Below are 25,358 nucleotides of genomic sequence, written 5' to 3' on the forward strand. Positions count from 1 at the left end.
GAATCTAAAGGTTTAGATTTTTATAGTTTTATAGAACTCAGTCAAAGGCATATATGAATAGTATGTTGAAATATTTTGACATTGGATATTCCATATATGGAAATATTATAGCAATAAATTGAACATATATTAGACCATCTGTAATAATGAGTCGAGTCTCATATGTTTCGGATATAGGATCGATTACATATGCTATAATATTAAGATATTCTAATTTTCAAATGCTCTTAGAATTGTGTGAAAAGGATTAGAATTTCTTGTGACTAAGGTTGTTAAACAACTATCAAGAATATTTTGAGGTTTTACCGAAGATTGGTTGGTTGAGGACAGTTAGATGTATGATATTATTTGGGAAGGACCATAGTGACACGTTTTGGATTGAGATGATTCTTGGTGAGAATTGATGGTCATGTGAGAATATGGAAATGTTTCCATAATGGGAGATATTTGCAAAATCTACATGTTAGTTGGAAGCTTTAATGCAAGAGAAGTGTTTTAGGAGTGTGTCTTGAATTTGAGATTTGATAACCATGAAATTGTTTCTAGTAACAAGTTCCTGTGGAACATTCTGTAATGTCGAAAGCTCAGTCTCTATGACCTAAGAAGCTTGACATTACAGAAAGACAATGCATGTAAAGATCAAATTCCACTAAATCTTAGATAGTGATACGAATTTGGAATCATGAATTGTTAGGTGCCCTTTATTCCATGTTTAGGTGACCTTTATTCCTTTCACTTTAAAATTTCATAGTTAAATTTTGAGTTTATTTTAAAACAAAACCACCAAGGATCCAGTTAAAGAGGTTAGAATGATATTAAAACCAACAATATGATGTTTTAGAATGACATCTTTGGAGCCTTTGAATCCACTTGGTTTTGGGGTGTTGATGAAGATAGAAATATCAAAGAGCATGATCTTCTTTACAAGTATCCACCATCAAGAGTAAGACACTTTGGAATACTAGTTCCTTCTTGTATTCTTATGTATTTTAAGCCTTTAAGTACTTGATACAAGTAAGAACCAAATGAGATAACATAAGGGAGTTTTAATCACCAAAACTATCTTCAAAGGAGAGAAGGAAAGATGAAGAAGATGTTACAGTTTTAGGGAGTAAAAAAAAAGAGTTCAAGAGCTTCTTTTCTCATGCACAACACCTTGTTATATACTCTCATGCAAGAAAGTCAAACCCCATTACAATATTCAAAAGTATTATAAAATGAAACTAGGCATGCATGAGGATAAGAGAGGGAGGTTGCCATAAGGCCTTAATGAAGACAAAATTTGTCTTCCGTCTTCCTAAAGCAAAAGCATTAAACAAATAGATAAATCATGGTTAGTCAAAGTGTCCAAAATATTTGTGCATGATTTATTAATCATACAATACCATATGATATATTAATATCTAGTTTGTTATTTTTTTATTATTATTTTCACAAAACAACATTTTTTCTCTAATTAAATATAAAAGTTGAATTTATTTATTAATAATCAAATACTTAATAAATATTCAATAAGTATCAACTTGATTAAGGTATGACTATATATGATCATATGTTACTAGCAATATCACTCAATAATGATTTTTGCGCATATAAATCCAACATATATAATACAACACATCAAATTGTATGCCCAAGCGGCCTGCTCGAAACATCACTCTGCTTAGGGTGGCCCGATGATAGCAACCTTAATGCTCTCTCTCTCTCTTTCTCTCTCTCTCTCTCTCTCTTGGTTTTTTTTAAAAGATATGTATAATATAGAATGAAAGATGGAGATAAATAGTGATGTGACTTTGACGTGATGGTGAAATATGAAAGATGAGTCAAACACTTTGTCTTATAGAGCTTGATATTGAGAACCTAAACATCATATTGAATCATACACTTTTTCGTAGGAAAAATACAAAGAACTTGAAAACCGAGAATACAAAGTATGGATTTTTCAAACATAGGAAATATACCAAATAAATTGGGACGAGAGTGTCAATATAACTGTTATCGTATAAAATTTCAAAAAAAAAAAAAACCAACTATAAGTCGGACTAGATTAGACTCTAAATCTGATTTTGTTAACAAATTGTGCTTAACAGGCACAGACCAGACAGGTTATCTCCAAAAATCTCACAACAGACCTTAAACTACCTACACCATAATAGACCCGACACATCCCATTTTGACTTGTTCGGCTGCCACCTCTATTCCAAAGCCATTAAGCCATTCATATGACACTTGTAATCCACAATAAATACCCCAATGTTTCAGCCATCAAGATGGTTGTTTCTATTGATTCCATGTCTACTTATGTTTAAATTTTCAACCATTCTTGATGAATAAGATTTATAAGAGATACATAACTTTCTTTTATGGTTATTTATTTCAAATTTTATTTATTGATTGGGTTTAGTATTTCTTTAACTTCTTTATTTATGTTATACAAAATGAAGGGAGCCATTCTCTTCAAATCATCTTGTTATGCGCCACATAAGTTTTTTCTCATTTTCATTTCTTTTATTTTTTGCAACCCACAACACAAATAATCCATTCCTTTCATTTCAATCCTAATGTACAAATACTAAAGCATATAAATGTACAAATTCTGAAATATACACAGAGAGAAAGAGGGAACGACTTCAAACCTTTGATGAACCTGCCCAACCGAACACACTGCGGGTGGAGCCACGAGCCCACCAACACCAACAACCTACACCAGGCAAAACACATGGACACCGTGCACCCTTAGACCCTTATTAATTATGTAATTGGAAAATCTTCGTGCAATGCTTAACGACCCGGCATGTAGGGATGAGTTATATTCATTTTTTCAATCCCAAAATAATCGAGGAAACAATGGGAACGAAGATGACGGTATGTAGGTCAGGATGAGTTTTATTTGCATACGTTGTCACGCTTTGCTATTTGGTAGATTGTAAAACTTTAGTTGTTTTTTGTAATTACCGGCGACACTAATATCGGGCAACATTATTACTTTTTATCTTTAATCGGATATTATGACTTTGATATTTAATTAATTATAATCTGATGTTTGTTTTGTAATTAGCGTCGACACTATTATTTGTGATATTTAATCGAATATTGTTATGTAATTACCGAAGACATTATTACCGGCAACCAAAATCATTAATTAAAAAAAAAGTAAAAAAAATTAAAATTGTTATTACCAGCGACAGAGTTATTACCGGCAACACACCTCATTAACGACGACAAGTTGATCAATAGCGACGAAGTAGTAGCGGCGACTTATTACCGGCGACACGTTGCCGCTATTACTATTATCAGCGACAACTTGACTTATTACCGGCGACTTTTGTCGCCGCTCGTTTTCCTTGTAGTGCTAGTCAAGAAGTTTTATTTTTTACATGTTATGAAAATAACAATAATAAAAAAATCTTGAATTCAATTATCTGTTCTCATTCTATATTTGTCAAAATATTCATAGTTTTATGTCTCGTATCTAGCTTTCCTTATATTGCTTTTATAAAACTCTAAGAGAATAAATAGTGGTATCATATCGGGGAATAATATTTAAAGCGACCAACAAAGCATTCATCTTTAGCATAAACTAATAGTGACATTCCTATTGCCGTCTTGTAAAACCACCTTTACCCCCTTTAGCATAAATCTTGAATCAAATTCCAATTTTACATATTCCATTGAACTTACAACAACTTGTATCCCATGCCCATCTCCATAAATCCCATCAAAGGCAGTAGTACTAATTGCATTGATAGTTGTACGTACTATGAATTACTATTAGACCATGAATTTATATAATTTATTTTAATTTCTCTTTTATTTATTTATTTTTTATAATATTGGAGAGTATTTTGATGCCGACCTTAATGGACCCAAAATTTGCACTAAAGTTAACAAAAGCAATTTCTTTAAGACCAGTATTGGGAGAATCTACAAGCTGCAAAGCTAATATCCCACAGGTTTTTGAATTATGAGCTTCTATATATAACTAGTATAAAAAATAATCACTTTATTTTGGCTGCCTAAATGCCAAAGATTCCAATCATCAATCATTCCATTAGGTTCTACTTTAAGTAAGGAAGCAAGTGTATCTAATAAGTACATCACATTTAAATCTAACCTTTACGTACCCTTGCCTTAGCCAAAATCTCTATCATCTCTTTATCATAAAACTATTGGATTATGTGACTATGATGTATCATACTAACATTACTTATATTGTTACAATATATATAATGGTTATATTCTTTGAAGTGCATGCTTCCCATTATTATGGGATTTGGGTATCGTTAGTGTTATATATGTTTGTGTGTCACATATATGTGATCATGTTTGGGGTTTAACTGCTTTATGAAAACAACTTGTATTCCATTGGCATTTGCCAACTCAAGCATCAATAAACAATGACTCATCTACCCTTTGATCTTAAAACCCATCATATCGGATCGATAAAGCATAAAAACACAAGCTTTAGAATGTTCCACCTTGATGATGGTGATGAGAGAGCTCAATACTATCTTTGAATGAGAGCAAATTAATAAAGAAAAGCATAAAGAAACATATTTAGCACAAGAAACTAATACTGTTCTTTTTGTTGCATGGGAAACAGAGCTTGGAATGCCAAAGTGAGATCTTCAAAGGGCATAAAGTATATGTTTTTTATAGGGATGGTTTAAGTTTGTCTATTTTTTAATCTTTTTTCACTATTCTTCTTTCCGACTAGCCAAACACAATGCTCTATTTGGTAGTTTAATTTGCTGCTCATGTCTCTCTTTTCTTACTAACTAAGCAAAGTTAATATACCAAAATACCCTTCATATTGCCACGTGGGCATGCATGCTGATGTGGCAAGATATAATGGAGTTCGATACAACGGTTTGGTGTTTCATTAGTAGACAAAAGCAAATAGGAAGGAAAAAGATGCTTAGCTTCTCAAGGGTACTGTTCCATTTTCCTTTATTCATCCCAGTCAGATTCTTTTACTGAAGGCTTATGATTGGGATAAATCTGGAATTTCTTCTATGCCACGTGGGTCCTACACCTCATTTATTCTATAAATCCTTCTCTTAGATTTGCACATATATGTAAGACTAAGCTATCAGTCTTTCGTTCTTAATTTCCTCCTTGGTTTCAAGAAAACACACTAGTCTCTTACCACTTATCTTGTTTACATATGAACTATGATTCTTAGTACTCATAAACTGTTCATATTTCTTACATGTATTGGAATATTAGTAGTTGAACCTTATACAGTTTCTGGCGTCAGAAGTGTAGGAATTGAACTAAGATTCACGAAAGAAGACCATGGAATACTAATGAATCATCGCATGCTTAAGGCTGTTGATCACATGCATGATCTTAAAGGAAGTTCATCATATGAAGCTGTAAACAAGAAGTTCAATCGTTATCAATCAAGCAAAAGAACAGTTAGAAAAGGGTCAGATCCCATCCACAATCGAGCTTGATGAGGTTTTGAAGAAAACTTAATTACGGGAAGAAATTTATATGAAGATGAGAGATAATGCAGGAAGAACTTTAAAGATGCCAGAGAAACAGAAGGTTATGTGAATATATGAATGTTCTTTCTATTTTGTTTTTTTGAGGTTTTACTACTTAATTAGCATTGTGCATACTCGGTTTTTTTTAAAGGAAGGATTCAGAATTCTATAGATTGAATGTATGTTTATTGTTTGTTCACATTCTTATACATGTAGTGGAATCGTTTTTAATTTTTTCCGGATTTAAGAGAAGTGCGTTATTAATCAACTTGGATTTGAATGTTCAAAAGGTGAAGTATTATTCAACATCTCCTTCAAGCATTTACAGTTTTCACTAGATCCGCTACTAATCAAATTGTAAAATTTACACTGATTCACATGCCCACCATTATTAAACACTTAACTAGTAGATATAAACACTTGTAGTCGTTGTGTAGCTTAGTTGAAACAAATTGGATGAACGGAAAGTGGAAAATTGGAGAAGAATAACTACGTAATAGGGGAAGCACAAATACCACGCAATCAACGATCATAAAGCCATAAAAATCCATATTGAAAGAGTACTTATGAACAAACTAGTTGCGCGTTAACTAAAAATACTGAAATCTTTATATTGAAATTTTTATAAAAATATGTTTTTAAATATAATAATGACATTGGTATTAACTTTGATATGATAATTCTTATACTAATTGAATACATATAAAACATTATTTATTTTGAATTATATGATAATATAGGTATTTTTTTAAAATATATAATCTCAATTATCTCAATATATAGTTTTTACCCATTGGTTACTTATTAATAAAATTAAATATAATATGGTTTCATAATATTTTACTTGTTATAATTAATTAATTGGTAAAAAGAATATTTTAGTTAACATTTTAATTTATGTTATTGTAATTATTTAAAACATCAAACATTGTTTATTTTAAATATAACAATATAATTTTTATATATAATATTACTTTTAACTATTGTTGTTGTAAGTTATTTTTAAAATATTTATTTTGAAACTCGTAATTATTCTAAAAGTAGTTTTAGATTTTTTTTATAGTTAATTTGAGATTATAGTTTAGGTTTTGCATTTAACACTATAATTTATAACTTTTAATTATTTAAAAAATAATCATTGGATTTTCTATATAATATGTATAAAGTTAAAGATATAATTTTATAAGTATTATATTTAACATATTAAAAGAATTGATTATATTTGTAATTTTGTCTAATTTTAATTGGATGATAATTTAATATTTAATGGGTATCCAATTAGATGGACATTTGATCGGTTTAGTTTGGTAATACATAGGACTTTTAGGCCGAATACAATTGGATTTTAAAATTCTGAAACATATCCAATCCAATCTAATTGGATCGGTTTGTAATTGCATCAGCGGATTCAAACTGAATTTTAAAATTCCAAAACGCATCCAATCCAAAATACTGTTATTCATTAGTGCAAGTGTATGAACCTATATTTTTTTACAATGTATATACATAAGATACAACCTAATTCATTTGAAAAATAACATATTTATCCGAAAACCAGGAAATGAAATTGGACGAGTCTATCAACAAAGATTATGTAATTCATGTTCCTACACCTTAATTTTGGTGGTTTGCGCGGTTACACCCATATTTCGGTTCTAGGATAATCCAACAAGATGACATTTCTAGTTTCATGCAAAAAAGAAGAAGCAATATTGCTAGATGTGTATAGAAAGTTTAAATTCATAGAGAGCCAAAATGTGATGTAACTCCTATATAAAATGTGGATGATGGTTTTAAATGGTTTCGAACAATTGAGAGCAGTAATCTAGATGCCACACTAATCAACAACTTGATTGTCTGGAAGCTTGGGTTAATCGACAAGTTGACCTTTTGGACAATCAGATAGACCCTATGATCGTGTTAGTTTTCCAAAGTCTATCCATGTTTTCCATTGTACATGTAGTTTAAATGCATTCGATGGGCCCTAATACTTATGCAACATTAATTTAGGTAACCTTACAAAGATTATGGGAGTGTTTGGCTTAGTTTTTCACAGCCCAAAAGTCATTTTTGGAAAAGAAAAAAAAAACAAAAGATGTTTGGCAAAACTAGTTTAAAAGCTACTTTTGAAGTTTTTATACAAGGAAAATGAACTTTTTGAAAAAGTCAGGAAATCCTGACATTTTGTAACTTTTCCAAAAATGATTTTTGGGCTGTAAAAAGCTAAGTCAAACACCCCCTATGATTTACTTTACTTAATTGAATTGGATTAGCAATAATTTATACTTATGTATTTAGCCAGTCGAACATTTATGTAATGAACCTAGTTCCACCAACTTTCTTATATATGAGGTAAAGAAAAAATTATTGAACATGTTAAAAATACCTAAAATTATTTCATACACTAATCTAATTAAAATTAATTATTGTAATCAAAATCTATAGGTGTTACAGTGAAAACATTATAAAAAAAAAAAAAAAAAAAAAAAAAAAAAAAAAAAAAAAAAAAAACTCTTTTATACTTGATAATATGTTTAATATTATGATGATATCAACTAAAGCGTGCATATTGTAGCGATATTACTACAATGTTCAATGCAACCAAATCCTAAAATTGATAAGATATGAGAATGTGAGATCTTCTTGAGGCTGGTTTGGACCTTCTAAACCTATTCATTGCAAATGGAAACTAGGGTCAACCCTAATATGGAGATGTGACACAGATTTAATCTCTGACGTCTAAAGTTAAGGAGTATAGAGTGTTTAGATCGATAAAGAGCGAGTTCGATAGTTGAACATTGCTTGCTGGTATCTCCTATGAGGGAGATATTTATAGTGTATGTGGAGGGAGACAATGTATGTTTGTTCATATGTTGTACAATGTTTTAAGCAGGCTATCATAGATGGTTTTTGATGATATGATGTATACAAGTTTTATGATCGCTTGATGGTTGTTGGGTTATTGGATGGGCCCAACCAATAGTACACCAGCTTGGGGTGATCTCCCATTCGGCCCAACCATTGGTAACTATTGGGTGGACCATTTAAAAAGATGCTTGGGCCGATCTTTGTGCAATCTTGCTGAGGTTGTCTACCACTAATATCGATATTATATGCGGTATGATATTATGAAGAATCATAGACTATGGACGATTTAATAAGATTTGAATTATTTAAATGAAATACGATAATACAATTACAGATAATCATAGAGTGTAAGGCACACAGCCCTTCACTTTAAGTCTCTTATGTTTGGGCCACATTGGGGATTATGAAATATCAAAGTTTAAAAGTAGTTCAATAATCTCAACAGGTGTTGGGCCGGGGGGCCATTTAGTAAATACTTATTTTACTTTATATATATATATATATATATATATATATATATATATATATATATATATATATATATATATATATATATATATATATATATATATGGATTAATCCTAAATATTAAATTTTAAAAATTTTTAGAACACTGTTGAATGTGAAATGCAACGATCTTACTTCCGTACATGGCTTTAGACAAAGGGCGTGTTTGACACGGAGCTTTTGGAAGCATTTGGGAACTTCTAGCTTTTAGCTTTTGATAAAACGTATTAATTTAAACAAAAAACTTCGTTTGACAGTACGAACGTTTAGCTTTTAGTTTTAACAAAACGCTCCGATTCTAAAAGCTACTTCATGTAGCTTTTAACAAAACGCTCATAAGCTTTTGAAATCAATTTCTATAATTACCCTTAAAAATAAATTTAAATATTTATTTACTTTTAATCAATTGTCCATGTAATTTTATATATTTCAAAAGTTTCCAGCTATTTTTTGCCAAACATTTATATAACAAATAAAAGCTACAACTTCCCACGACCAGCTACATGCTACATGCTACCAGCTAACCGCTACTCGCTTCCAACTAACAGCTACTTTGCCAAACACACCCAAAGTAAGTTCTTCTCACATTAACATCTTTATACATAAAATATTAGTTTAACTATTTTTACTTCTATTATCATTTCATAATTTTAAGCAGATTTCGTAACTCAAACAGGAAAACACATCTTTTTTTTTTTCAGTATATTAGAATCAGATTCCGTAATACATGGACTTCGAAAGGCTCATATCATAATTTTAGAGTATTTTGCAATCTATGAGCTGTGGAATATTAAGCTGTAAAAACCGAAACTCAAAGTTTTGCACTTTATGAAATTGCAAAATGCTAAGACCCAATGGAGCGCCAGGGGGAAGGGTAGCGGGACCCTTTCCTGCTCACCGGAACACCACACTGGGAGTGCGGGAACACCGGTGCGGAAAAGAGGTGGGGGTCCGGGTGCCGCACTCTCTCTCATATTCTTATTGGCTGAATGTTTTTTTATTAACGGTAAGAAATCGGAAATGAGAATATATATATATATATATATATATATATATATATATATATATATATATATATATATATATATATATATATATATATATATATATATATATATATATATATATATATATATATATTTCTTTCCCCATTATAAATACCAACCCAACCCAACATTATTTCTAACCCATTTCTATATATTCTCTCTAAAAAGCACTAAAACACAGTGTCATCATCTTTATCATCCGATTCGATGGCTCAAGAGGAGACATTATTTGTCATTTCCGTCATGACAAAGACTATTTCATATTTTCAAAACCGACGACGCCAAACTTCACGTGCACGAAGTTGTGTAGAAAATTGTGAAGTCAGACACAATCGTCTTTTAGAAGACTACTTTGCAGATGACGCCGTGTATGCAGAAAAGTTTTGACGGCGGTTCCGGATAAAGAAAGAGTTATTCTTACGTATTGTTGTCGATTTGGAAGGTCGTTTTCCATATTTATAATGGAAGTTAGATGGTAGAAGCAAAAAAGGTTTATCTGCAATAAAAAATGCACATCCGTAATTTGTCAGTTAGTATACGACATGGGCGCAAACAAATGAGACAAGTATCTAAGGATGTCCGAGCATACTATACGAGAATGTGTGTACAAGTTCTCCAAAGCTATTACTTGGTGTACGGGCAACGATATTTGCGCAAACCAACTATCAACGATGTCCTCTAATTGTACATGGTGCATGAAGGCAAGCATGGGTTTCCAGGAATGCTAGGCAGTATCGATTGCATGCATTGGGCTTGGGCATTGTGCCACAATGCATGGCGTGGTCAGTACATGCAAGACGACCACAAAGACCCGACGATTGTTCTAGAAGCAATCGTATCACATGATCTTTGGATATGGCATGCATTCTTTGGTCCAACTGGTGCAAACAACGACATCAATGTTCTGGACCAGTCGCTAGTGTTCAATGATAACTACCTAAGGAAGTTGCACGATGTACCTTTTCAAGTGAATATGATAGCATATAAGCGCGGATATTATCTTACTGACGGTATATATCATCCTCATCCGTTTTTGTGAAATCGTTTACATGTCCGAACGACGAAAAAAGAAAAAAGTTTAAAAAGGCGTAAGAGTCAGCTAGGAAGGACGTGGAGCGAACATTTGGTGTACTCATGAGGCGTTGGCAAGTACTAGCGGACGGGGCACGATCATATGAAGTAAAAAGGTTGCAACAACTAATGTATGTATGCATCATATTGCATAATATGATTCTTGAAGACGAATGAAGAACGATATGTCGATATAAAGAAAACGAAGTTTTGCCTAATGTCGAACCAGTTGCCGTTGGTACGCAATGATATAGTGCAAATAAAAGAGAAGTATACGATCGCGACATTCTCACGTCCTTCGTGCGATTTGGTAGAGCACGTTTATAGGACTCACATTCAACCGCCGACAAAGTATTGGCACAATGATTTGTTTGACGAATCAGATGAGGGTTCAGATCTGTTTGTAGAGAGCGAGGATTCAAATGACGATGACGAGAATGATGCTGTTGAGAATGACAATGATGATGATGTCGATGACGAGGACGGCGATTCCGAATGACTTATTTTGGTTTTTAAAATTCAAATAATAATTATGTTTTTTAAGTTGTTTTTTTAATATTTTTTGTTTTTTTTGGTTTTTAATCTTGGTTATTTTAATGTAGTTTTATATTAATGAAGTGATTTTTATTTTTGAGTAATTTTTATGTTTATTACTCAATTAATATATATATATATATATATATATATATATATATATATATATATATATATATATATATATATATATATCAATTACTTTTATTTAAGGAAAAAAAGAATGAAGGAAGCTTCCCACACACAACTTGACTTTTGGTGGGGGGAAAAAGTGAGGGAAAGAATGACGTGACAGACAAAAAGTGAGAGAATCTTCCTATATGCATCCTCCGGCCTAAGATATATTCACCTTTCTTCTTGCCAAAATTTAAAGTTAAATCTTTTTGTTTGTTTTGTTGTGGTATGCATGATTTATGTCGATCCAAAATGTAAAATGCTCCAAGTATTTTATCATTATTAGAGGTGGACATTTATGAGTTTTAACAAAAAAACTGATTTTTTAAAAGTAGCTAGTTTTTTTCGTATCGATTTCGGTTCACCCTTACCGGTCTTGGTGTTTTTTCTATAGGGGTGGTCCAAATGTCACAACTAAACTAATAAGCGAAAAGTCACAAATAAGCCAAAGGGAGACATCTTAGTTTACAAAGCCTACACTTATTTCCTATTTCACTTGTTTCCGAAGTTTATTAGTATCACGTCTTTATAAGTATCATGTCAAAGAGTGGTATGACTTATAGCGATGTATCGCAGTTGGAGATTCACTTTGATTATTTTCGGAAGTTTAGGGTTTCTAAAGTGGTCGACTGGATGTGCTTCTTGGATGAAAAGAAGCGAAAGTTTAATTTCCAAAATATCGTTGGTATAGTTCTTTTCGTAATTATGTTGGTATCAAAAGAAGCGAAAGTTTATGAGGGTGTCATTTAAAAAAAAAAAGATCGCGATTGCAAAAAATGTCGAGAATAATGAGTGTTTTTTAAGGATGTTAAAACCAAATGAATCAAAGCCTATAGATACTAACATTATATGGTTAATATAGTCATATATGGGTAAAAGGGACCAAAACGGCCACATTTTGGCTAAAAAGGTCATTTTTCACATTCCAACCTCTTGAGCATTGACTAGGAAAAAAAACTCGATTAAATATAGTTCAAAAAACCGGTATTCGCATACTAGAATAACAGACAGAGAACATCCAGGTAGATTAAATGGAAACTAGTTATGAAAAAACCCGTTCGGTTTTTCTTAGGCTGTTTTTTTTACATGGTTCGTTTATGCACTTCTACCTTGGTTGTATGTCAACAGCCTTTCATTAAAGGTCTTAAGTTTCACCCCAGTTACCCTTTTATGCACGTCTTCCATATCCATGACTTGTTGAGATTTCCTAAAGAAGCTCTTGTCTTTTTTTTGTGACACCTTTTCGAAGCCCACACTGTTGCCATCTCTTGTGTTTTTAATTAAAATTCTTTCATACGTTTACCATTGTGAACAGAGGGATATGGGGTAGAAGAGAACGCCTACTATAACAATATTCATTTATCTTTTTGTTGCGAAACTCGTGATAAACCAACCTAGGCATTTTGTATTTTTTTTAAATTATGCAATTTATGGTATTTCACAAATTATGGCATATCAATATACTAAAACTATTTTTTATTATATATAGTAGAAGAATGCATTAAGTTATCTTAACCTTAAATGCAAATCTCCATCTAGGACCAACAATATTGAAAAGTTGACATCGAATCGTGTGGATCTCGTTAATTTGTGCAATCTGATTCACCATTTGACCTTACACTCGTTACCCAAACCAGACATGGGGCCACTCAAAATGCATCATGGGCCAGTTTCATCAACATTTTCAGGGTTTAGCCTTATTGGCAGTTTAGAACAAACAACTAAGATTTATATTCCTAGAATTCGTGTAACCTAATCTATTGTACGAATGTCGTTTAGAGAAAAACCTACTTAAGATATATTACACGTATCTACTCAAGATGTATTACACGTAAAGAACACTCTTCCGGTTACAATTAAGCATGAAGGGAAAATATGATTCCAATGGTCAAGTGATATCCCTATTCTACAACGAGCATCTATTCCAGCTTAGATCAAAGTGAAAGACTGTTAAATGAATAACAGGTTTCCATCTACTTTTATCATTAAAGCCGGAAAAAAAAGATAAAAGATTTGAGGAAATTATTGTATTTTTTTAATAGTATGAGATTGTTGATAAAGCTAGTGAGTTCAAGGATTATGAATATAATCTCTCTATGCAGTGATGTACTTTTTCAAATTGTAAACTTTTATTGTAATCAAATATTTTGTTTGAATAAAACACATATATATAGTGTAGCATATAAATATATATAATTTTTGACATCATCAAAATGGATATATTGTTAGGGTAAAACCTAATAATTTGATAACTACCAAGCTAAGATACCTAAGCTTCTATTAATTGTTAGTCAAACTTTTTAAGCATCACAATAGAGTCTCAGTAAGCGTACACTTACATAGATAGCCTTGCTAACCTAAGAACCCAGTTTCCTGAAGTTTGGTTAGCTTAAACTAAAGACTATATATGTTATTAGGTATAACAAACTCGTAAATATCATGTTGAAGACAAAGTTTGTTGATGTTCAAAGTAAAGATACGGAAAGACTTGCAGTTCAATAATTACCATAGAAGAGTCTTTATTTATGTGGAACTTGACGAATCTATGCGCGTTGCGCAAAAAAAATTGCAGTCAAATACATTATATTGTAAAAATAATCGATTTATTGTCATTAACCATGTCAAACATTTATTCTTATACTAACATAAAATCTTAGTATAAAGTGTTGACATTATCTTCAAGTATATTATTAAAAAGACATATTATAAAGTTGAAAATTAAACATTTTAAAGCAATTGTAATAACAAAATGAAATTAAAAAATTAAATAAAAATTAATAGTGTTCAAGATAAGTTTTTATCTCAAAATAAACTTTCTTAATAGTATTATTGTTGGTTGTTACTCAAAAATAGTCTAGCTATAATGTCAAGACGATTAGCAATGGAAGCAATATTAGATTTAAATAAACTAAAACCATTTTACCCACCAATGATCATTTTTCAAAGCTTAGGAAGAATAAATCAACCATAGAAAGTAAAATGTTACACCCTTTGAAAACTTTGATTCTCATGGAAGATGGAAGTTGATGAAGTAATGCATTAAACTCCAAAAAAGAAGTTCTCTATAATGTATCCATCGAGCAAGAATCAACCACCAAAGACGTTAGTCTTTGCTCGTATATATGTGGTTCTTAAGCCATTAGGACATATACTAAAATATGCCTAAAGAGAAGCAACATATAAATCCTTTATTCTTGCACTAAATTATAAGAGAAAGAGGAAAGGGGAGGGGGGAGAGGCAAACCACGAAAATGGCAACCAGAAAACAAGAGAAGAAGTGATGAAAAACACCTAGTTTTTGGTTACTTACACTTCTTTATATATCTAAACATATGTAACTTTGATCCATAACTTCAAACAAAGTCAAATAAGCAATATCATGAGGTATGCAGGTGTAAGACATGAACCAACAAACAACCACTTTCTTAAAGAGAGAGAGACCCATGGATTTGGTGAAGAAGAAACAAAACCAAGTTTGTCTTCCATTTTATTCTTACAACTAGATAGTTACATGTGCTAGTTATTTATTAATGAACTTCAACAAGTCCAAAATAAATGTAGATAACATATATATATATATATATATATATATATATATATATATATATACACACACACACATAAACACACACATACACACACATGTATATATATATATATATATATATATATATATATACCATATAAATATAACAAGCTTTTTGTTCTCTTATTATTATTATTTCTTAGAAATAATAATTCTCACTATGTTGGTAAAATATTAATTTCATAAAATAATGTTTTCCTTTTAAATATAGGTGTTGATATTTAATAATCAAAATTACTCTAATAAGTAATCAATTAGTAGCAACTTTTGTATAAGTTGTGATCCTGTAAGATCATATGTCATTAGCAATGTCATTATATGATGACTCTTGGGCATAATGATCTTTCAAACTCCCACTTGCACAAGACTCGTCATAGATTGATAGAGACAGTGGAAAGGTTCTAAAAAAATCGATATGGCTTCGCCATGGCGCGCCCTGACTAAAAGGATTATACTTGCTGTCAAGCTTTAACAAAATGTCTCCTTAAGTCATATAAATAATAATAATAAATATATAAAAAAATTATTAGTTATATACAAAATTGCCGCCTTAAGTCACGCCTTACAAATGACATTGATCACCATGGCTTGAAAAAGCTTGAGGCTTGACATTGCTGCCAAGTCACATCTAAATTTCTTTAGAACCTTGGATAGTAGTGAACGTCTAGCAACATTTCACTACCCCCAATAACACATGACAAAGAATGCCATTCATCAACATCTACTTCCCAAAAGCTCAAAGCTACAATTGATGTATAAGGTAACTTTATTAGTTATCCCTTTGTCACAAAAATCTTGTTGAAATTGAGACTTAGATCGCAATCACTCTCATTTGATGTTCAACTTTGGGTACCACATAATAAATGTCTAACTCTTAACACATAAGATGAACAAATCTCACCTTGACTACATAAGCCTATTTCATAGTTCATACTATACCTAAAAATGACTTTTATAGTTGCTCGGTTAATGATCAATGTTTTATCATATCAAATCATAATGCTACCTAAACCTAAGTTCCACTATGTATCTCAAGTATTACAGAACAAAGATAGTGCTTCTTTATCAAATATCACTCATAAAAGCAATCCATGACGTGATTTTGATGCGGGTTCCTTCAATACCATTTCTCTGACAAGTTCCTATGAATATTGGTTACAACCACTTGCCTACTTTCATCTAGTGAAAGTCAAACAATCCAATTCATATTAGTCTTACTTTATAATTTATCCCATAATTCTGGCCAACTATGAACTTTTAGAATAATAAGATTATTCATGGACTAAACATGTTAATATATAACATAACAAGTATTGATATGATGATCATATCCCAATATATCAAAATAGTATAATAGTTGTTGCTTTAATGTAGAATATCGAAATACTAAATCTAAATTAAAACCCCATTTCAAGAATAACAAATTCTTACAGCTAAAGTGTGGCCATTCATACTTGGCTTGAAGGAAAGGCTTTATTAATGGGTCTGAGTAAATTTAATTTTTGTGAATTCTGTGAGTATGATCTTCTCCATATTTAGTTTTATTCTAAGTATAGTTAAATATTTTGGAGAATATGATTGGTGTTGTTATGTTATTTAGAGTCTCTTAGCTTGATTAAATATACTCTTAAAGTCACAAAAGATTTCTAAGTTGTCCTTGAATGAAATAACTCAACCTAGGTTTTCAATAAACTCATTTGTCCAACCATATTTGATTATAGCGTCTAAAGTGGTGTATTCTTATTTGTAGTAGACCGTGCTATCACGTTTTGCTTCTAACTCATTCTAACAAAACTTACTCTTCATTCCATAATGAAGACATAATCAAATTATAATTCATAATTATATCAATCTATTTTGAAGTCAATATTTTATGTATCTCTTTACATAAAGATATTCTTTAAGACTAATTATATCATATACATTCTCTTAATTCTTCTTAATTATTTTCAGAATGTTTTCAAAATCATCCAATGACTTACACATGTATCCAATTTGTATCTTATGATATGTTCAGAGCATAATATATGCCTTGTCTTGTGCATAATAAGGCATAAATGATAAATTCATTTGGCAAGACAATAGAATTTAAATCATTTTATTTTTCTCAAATCTATGTGCTAGGTCCTTTTGAGCCTATCTAAAAATTATTGCATGTGGAAAAGTCAAGATTCCTCCAAAGGAATCTTGTATCCTGACCTCCTTTAAGATATTGTCAATATATGCATAAACATTTGAAACTTTAACATTCCTCTTTATCTATCTCCATATATTTTACATTCCAAGAATGTATCTTGTCTTTCCTAAGTCTTTCATCTTAGAATCACTTTTGACTCAAGGCGAGAGGGCCTTGCATATTCGTAATGTAATTTCGCATGATTAAGTATGTCTCACTCATACAATATTAGGAATATCAATATTTCTCCCACTTGTTCTTGGGAAACATAGATGTTATCTTCATTCCGATATAAACACATACCTTGTGTTTTCATATTAAAATGACGATTCTAACCTTGAGATGTCTGATTTATATCCACAAATGGATTTAAAGTCTTACATATTTTTTAGGATAACTAGGATTAAGCAAACATCTATGCTAAGCTATATAGACATCTTCAAATAGTTTTCTATTAATAAAAGCGATTTTTCATGAAATCTATTTATCATATCTCATAATCAAAATATGTAGTTATGATAAATAATATCCTTGTAGATCTAATCATAGCTACTTGAGAAAAGGTTTGATGATAGTTATTGATATGAGTATGGTTAAATCCTTTAACAACAAGTCTTGCTAAATGTGTATAGATCTCCATGTATTTATTCTTTCTAAAAGAATAACTTACTCCTACTAGCCTTGCTATAAATAGGAAGATTATCAAACCTATACATGATTATTATACATGGATTACATCTCAGTGTTCAAGAATCTAAGTTATTAGTCAGGTTCAAGATCTGATATAACATTTTGGTAGTTGCTGGATTTGCTAAAAACTATTAAGAATAATTCATCAATGAGGAATATCATATTTCTCATATTGTAGATGATTCTTACCATATATGCGGAAAGTTTGTGTTTATGAATAACTATTATTCTTGTTCAAAAATTCCTTGTCAAAACTAGCATTAATTGTTACTACTTTAGGGTATGGTTCTTAAGCTGCTTCAAGTTCCATGTTGATGAAACCATGAAAATGCTTTAAGATAAATGAATGTGAGTAGATGTGAAAGAATTAACTTAAAAGCTAATATATAATACGATAATGAAAGACTAGATTCGTAAGTAAATAAACATGTTGTAGAAAGAACAATCTTCAATATATTAAGATGTGTTCACCAAGATTAATGTGAAAGGTGTAAGGAGAACCACAACCCGATTTCCCTTTTATAGACACAACTGGATGGCATAACATGTATTAAAGTAAAACTCAAAGATACTGATATGAAAAAGTGATCTAGTCATTAACCAGTAATCATTACAACCCAGCAAACATTAACTCCTAACACATATAGACAAAACATAAATCATCAGCTTCGGATAACAAAACAACCTTTTGATTATTCTTCATTTGGAACACGGCAAGACTTCTGAACACTCAACTCGGACACCAGCTAGTATGTTGAACTTCTGCGAAGGTCACTTCAACGTTCAAAGTCTCCCCCTAAGTAATCGTAGCTGCTTTGCTCTAAGTTTCCAGGGACTAGTTCACAAAATCAAATACCCTTTTGAAGAATCTTCTAACTATCCATTAAATCTGCTTTACAACTTCCATTTTAATCTCATCAGAAGCTTTAGGAGTTTCAAGGTCAAGTTCATGAAGCTCTTGAGGAAAGAGTTTGTGCAACGATGTTTCTGGATTAAACGAAATAAATGTTTCCTATCAAATCCATCAATCCAGTAGGAAAGAGATGTTTCCTATTAGATCCATCAACCCAATAGATGATTCCAATTTTAGGAGTGTCAATGGTCCCAAACTCTCTATCTTCAATTCTTTCAAGATAGGAGTCCATTTACAGAAATTATTCTCTATGAAGTAGTGCATTTATCTCGAAATCAGTTGTAGCCATTTCAGGAAATATCCTTTGAATATATGTTCGGATATGAATGAGGGAATTCTTGGCGGTTTCTTTGAAGGAAATTCTTCTATTTAGCTCCTTAGCTATGAAAAGTTGATCAATAGGATTGGCAATGGGGAAATCTGCTTCAATGAGATAATATTCATTTTTATTTGTTCTCTAGAGTTCATAACAGTAGTACTAAGCTCCTTGGAATGATCGAGACTTGAAGCCTTTGAGTTTGAGAATCACTTTTCTGGACCATCCCATCCCATAGATCTTTTGTTGATGTTTCTTATAAAAGGCTTCCGATCTTCTTCTTTCCTCATACAGAGGCTCACTCTTGGGCTTGAATTTCGTCAAAGGAGGAAAGACTAGGAAAAAGCATCCATTTGGTGAGATTGGAAGATCCCATTCAAAACCAGATCTTAAAGAAGCATCATATTGGTAAGGAGTAACATACTTATCTTCAAGAGGTTGGATCAAGGATTTCCATGCTTTGAACAAAGTATTGACATCCATTTCATCTGTAGGAGAAAGATGTATAACAGATTGTTTGTCAAGTTGTTATTAGAGAAGCACCGCAACAAGCAGTCTTGATGTATTTGATCTAATTTATGTAGTGCTTTCATTTCTTCATAATCATTGTCATCAACTAAGGAGAAGTTCTTAGTAGGAGGAACTTCTTATTCTTTAGTAACCTTTTCCTTTCCAAGATCTCGGACAGGAATACTTTCTTCCTGAGGGGACTTCAGTTTGAGAGGGGACTTCTGAGGCAACAAAACCTTGGGTGGAGATTTATGAGATTTTGGAGGAGGACTGGGAATCTTTGATAGAGATTGTGGAGGATTTGGACCTTTCTTGGATGCATTGCTATCATCATCAAATAGTTCTTGAATAACCAAATCCTTCATAATTTTATTACCATCATCATCATCATCCTTCTTTGGAGAGATGGAATGTTGTTCTTCTCCCCCTTTCATGAAAGAAGCCCCAACCTCATTCACGGACCCTTTCTTCAACTCATCAAGCATGGAGAAGACTTTGAGAAAAGATTGGATAACATTTTTCGGTAGAGATTCAACTCTAGTATGAATTTTGACAGTGTACAGAAAGATGTCAATCTTCTAGACGTACTCATTGAGTTGTTGAGATTCCTCCCGAGGCCATCTGGTTTATTCTTTTACATTATTTCACAGCTTGGAGCAGACATTAGTCATGACAAGAGAGTTTTTGCGATAGTGAATCAAATCTTGTCGAAGTTGTTTAACCTCTTATACATGTTGTTTTCCTAAAGTTTTAAAGAAAGTCTACAGAGATTGTTTAGTTTCCTTTTTGTGGTCAGAGATCTCTGTAAAGAGTTTATCAAGAATGGCAGTAATCAAATTTTGAAAGTACTCTAGCTTTCGAAGGCAAGAATTGTCTTGTTGATTGGAATTTAAAAGAACTTTCCGAAAAGCCTTTTTAAGATCTTCAAAAGTGATTGAAGAAGTTACAATTGGATCAGGAGTTGGAGCCAAAGGTGGTTTTACTAATTGATCCAGGATGAGATCAATTTTAGCTTCAAGAAGCTTAAAATCTAGGGAGTGACCTGATTTAGTAGAGGACCTAGACTCTTTAGAAGGTCGGTTGGTGGAATATGATGATGAAGCGGTTGGTTCTGTTAGAGGTTTTTGGGAGGTAGCAGTTGTATTTGGTGGAGGCCGAGGCTTGATTAAGATGGTGGTCATGATTCCACCTGATTCATAGACATACTCATCAAAATCATTTCAAAATTGATTGTCTTTGGAGCTTGGATTGGTGCCAAAGAGATTTTTTGAAGATGTCTTCTTGGTTGTAGAGGTGTGCTAAGGTGATAAGTGACCTTCTAAGTTTCCTGAAAAGCTCTTATGTGTGAGCTTTAATTCTAGCAGACTTTTCTTCAGTTTGACGTTTTTCATCAGTAGCCTTCTACTCTATATCCTCTCGTTCTTATCTCTCTTTCTTTTTGTTCTTCATAAGATCATGAAGAGCCTTTTTTGGCTCAGCTGAACGTAATTCAACATCTTGTCTTTCTTTTTCTTTTTCTTTTTCTTCTTTCTCTCTTTCTTCCCATTCTATTTTGATTTTAGCTTCGATTGCTTTGTTTCTATTTGAATTACCAGATTGATCAGGAGTTTTAACATCTTTGGAAGGATTAGGTGAGGTAATTCCTGAAAGGCCACAATGATTAGATTGTAACATACACACACGAACACAGACCAGTCATTCCGATGAGCTCTGTTCAAGAAATAATAGAGACCGAAGTATCTATCAGAGCCACACTTACAGGAGGGTTGTTATGTTAGTCCTAAATGGATTTCTTATGGATATATCCATAGTTCTGGTAACATAATTTGGATCTAAAGCAACAGCTTCAAAAGTGTTGTGTGCAAAAATGAACAAAATATTCTCTTATAGGATCAAAGAAATTTACCTAAGCAGATGTCCTTTTAGGGATGAGTGGATGAAGTTTTTCCAGTACCCTTTTGAGAGGGAATGGCTGTTGAAGTGGACTTAACCCATTTTACTTTTGAGACATCTCCTCCTTGGGGGAGACGAATGGAAGGCTTATGTAACATCCCAAAAATTTCATTTTAAAATTAATAAAACCAATATCCCAAAAACATCATCATAAAAATCCAGATAAAACAAATGTATCAATCATCATAGCATATCAGAGTAAATCACAAAATGCGGAATGGGGTGGTGTGTGCTCTGCAATCATCCCAAGCTTTTCCCTTTGGAACCAGAAGTACCTGAAACATAAACTAAAAACCGTAAGAACAAAGCTTAGTGAGTTCCCTAGCATACCACATACCATACATACATAACACATAACGGGCCCCACTCAATGAGTGTAACGGGCCCCACCCACACTCACATAATGGGCGCCAACCAATTAGTATAATGGGCCCTGCCCAAACTCGCATAACGGGCCCCGCCCAATGAGTATAACGGGCCACACCCATATACAATTCATATAAGCATAACAGATAATAGCATATAGAATAACCATCGGGCCCCACCCAGTAAGCATACAAGCACATGTTCGAACCGTTAAAGTCCCAACTCATACTAAAAGTCTAAACTTGGGTAAAATACCTTTTTACCCTTTACCCAGATTGGCCCAAAGCCTAGGCCCAATACAATTGTCCAAAAGCCCAAATTCCAAAATAATCACTCCAAACCCTATTATCACCCAATTTTCCAAATTGGGCCAAATCTCTTTCATGGGACATCGAACAAAACTCCACTAACATACCAACAGCCCAACAATAGAATTATGATGGCCCAACAAGGCCCTAGACAACCCAAAGTCTAACAAGGACCAATACCGAGAAGCCCACATCACCGAAGCCCACTGTTGAGTACGCGGGGCGTACTCAACTTATACGCAAAGCATACTCGCTTTAGGGCTTTTACGTGGAGTGTACGAGCTTGTACGTCCGATGTACTCCCCTGTTTGGCCAACTTTCCTTTTCTAGCTCTTAATCGATTAGGACTCCATCCCAAACTCAGATCTAACTTCCTTAAGGTGGTTTATCATGTAAAGTTGCCAACTTTAAGTGCATGCATGACTTAATGAGGCCCTTGAGCTCAAAAGATCTTAATAGATGACTTAACACATGCATGAGACCAAAACTACTATAAAGTTTGCACCTTTATGCTTAAGAAACTCTTAATATGCCTAGATCTAAAAGGGTAAGCCCCATAAACGACTTTAACTCACCAAACCAACCAAAAAGGAGCAAAAGCATAATACCATAACATGAAGAGATTTAAGAAGACAATGACCAAGGTTGAGGCTTTATACCTTCTTGCAACTGAGGAAGGTGCCTAATCACTGGATCTACAAGCTCAAGCTCCAACAAAGCTTCTTCACCAACTCCTTCTTCTACCAAGGGAAATAGCTAACCAAAGATACACCCCAAAAGGCCAAGAACACTCAAAGACACTATTAGAGTTCGAGATTAGGGTTTTAGGACAATGAAGGATAATAAAGATGCAATCTCTTGGGAGTTAAGGTGGTTATATAGGGTACAACACCCTAAAATTAGGGTTTCATTAATTCCCTCGTATGTCCTGCATAACCCTCGTATGCCCATCGTATGAGGCTCGAACCCGCGATCCATTCTCCCCATTAGTATGCTAAGTGTATACATGTAGTATACCTCACATACTGGCTTCTCAGCTAGTATGCTAAGTGTCTCCAATGCTACGCCCTGCGTACTAACCTCAAGGACCAAAAATGCAATACTTAAAATTACAAGGGCAAAAAGGAAACATACTCAATCAAGCATTATAACTTGAGATCCCTCTGATCCGACGTATGATCTATTATCAACCCCAGAATGTTGAGAGTCGGTGGTGTGCGATAGGATATGCCTTTTGGGAGTAAGAGAGGGAATAATATATTCTTTGCGCTTCTTCACATGCTTCTTCTTCTTCGGTGCTTGTTTGATCTTTGGTGGTGTGACTTCGGTCCTAGGGGTTTTATGGAAAGTTCTTACCAAGGATGGGGTAGGATGATCCGGTTATGGTTCATCTGTATCCTTGATTTGTTGGGTAAGAACTTCCAAATCTCTAGGAATGAGATCCAGAAGAGCAGTAGGCAGACATTTGGAGGCCCCAAAGTCAATTTGAACTGGTACAGATAAACGTTTCATTTAACTGGTTTCGACCATCTCTAGTGATTCATCGATGGGGATCATGGAAGCGTTGTACAAAAATTCTAGACAAACTATCCAAAAGCGAGTGTGATAGATCTCCATCTTCTTTGTGCTAATATATTGTTTGAAGTTGTCCGGTGATGATTCCATATTGAATTTGAAGCCAAGAAATGCTCAATTGATCGGTTCGGCCAGTTTTGCTAGTGAGGAAATGAATGATGAGGTGAACGAGGAAGTTCCAGGCAACGGGAAGTTTCGATTTCTTGAAGTGACTGGTGTTCTCAAGGGGAGGTTTGTGACCAATGGAGAGAAGTTTGCAAAAGATTTGAGTAGTGGATGGTGTTACATAATGTGAGCAAATGAATGCACTTGGAAGACCCATTGACTCCAGAAAGATGTGTTTGTTGAGATACACAATGTCACCATTGATGAGTTCTAGTTCAACTCGATCAAGCTTGTCGTTAACAGAGGCTGTATCGTGGGCTCTGACAAGATATTCAAAGGGAACCTTGTTAGTTGAGATTATGAGGGGGACGAATAAAGGGTGACCTTTTAGGGCTTCGACAATTGGAGCAAGAACAACATCATACAATGATGTATCAAGAACAACTTGAAGATTGCAGGAGGCTATCTTGTAGACCGATTTGGCTTGATATGAAGCACATGGTTTCTTTGAGAAAGAACCAAATTTATCCATGGAAGTGGTTTGAAAGGAAGACGAGGAAGAGAGAGAAATCAAGTTGTTTGCATATGAGAGGAAAAAGAAATTGAGAGTGAACGTGGGTTGAGACGTGGAAATAAAAAGTCTTTATATGGGTTTTGGTATCCGGAAAGAATCATGAACAGTTGGGTAGATCGTTTAAATGAAATGATAAGTATGATACATTTATTGATAATGACAGAGTCATTAAATTCCAAGGTTCGTGGGTTTCGAAATAATGGCTCAAATAACCCAAATTGACGTGAAAAAGTACTGACCAAAAGATGTCTTTTTATTTCCTTTGAAAAAATGAGTCAGACCTTCGTGAGAAAGAAAACATTTTACACCATTCCTGTGTGTTCTAAAAATATTTATCCTTTTTAAAAGAGAATTATTTGTTCTATTAAATGTATTATCTGATGATTTTGAAAGTAAACATTCTTTTGGAGATTAGAGAGAATAAAACAATATACTCATTTAAGACAAATCATAAGAACTCTATTTATCACACCTTTTTTCTTATGGACGTGACTGCTTCTGATGTGATAAAGAATATTGGACAAGAAAACTTTTAAGAGGAAGAAGGTTAGATAAAACACACAATATAGCTTCTGTCCGAAGAAACCATCAGAA

The sequence above is a fragment of the Lactuca sativa genome, chromosome 8, assembly GCF_002870075.4.
Source record: "Lactuca sativa cultivar Salinas chromosome 8, Lsat_Salinas_v11, whole genome shotgun sequence".
NCBI lineage: Eukaryota > Viridiplantae > Streptophyta > Magnoliopsida > Asterales > Asteraceae > Lactuca > Lactuca sativa.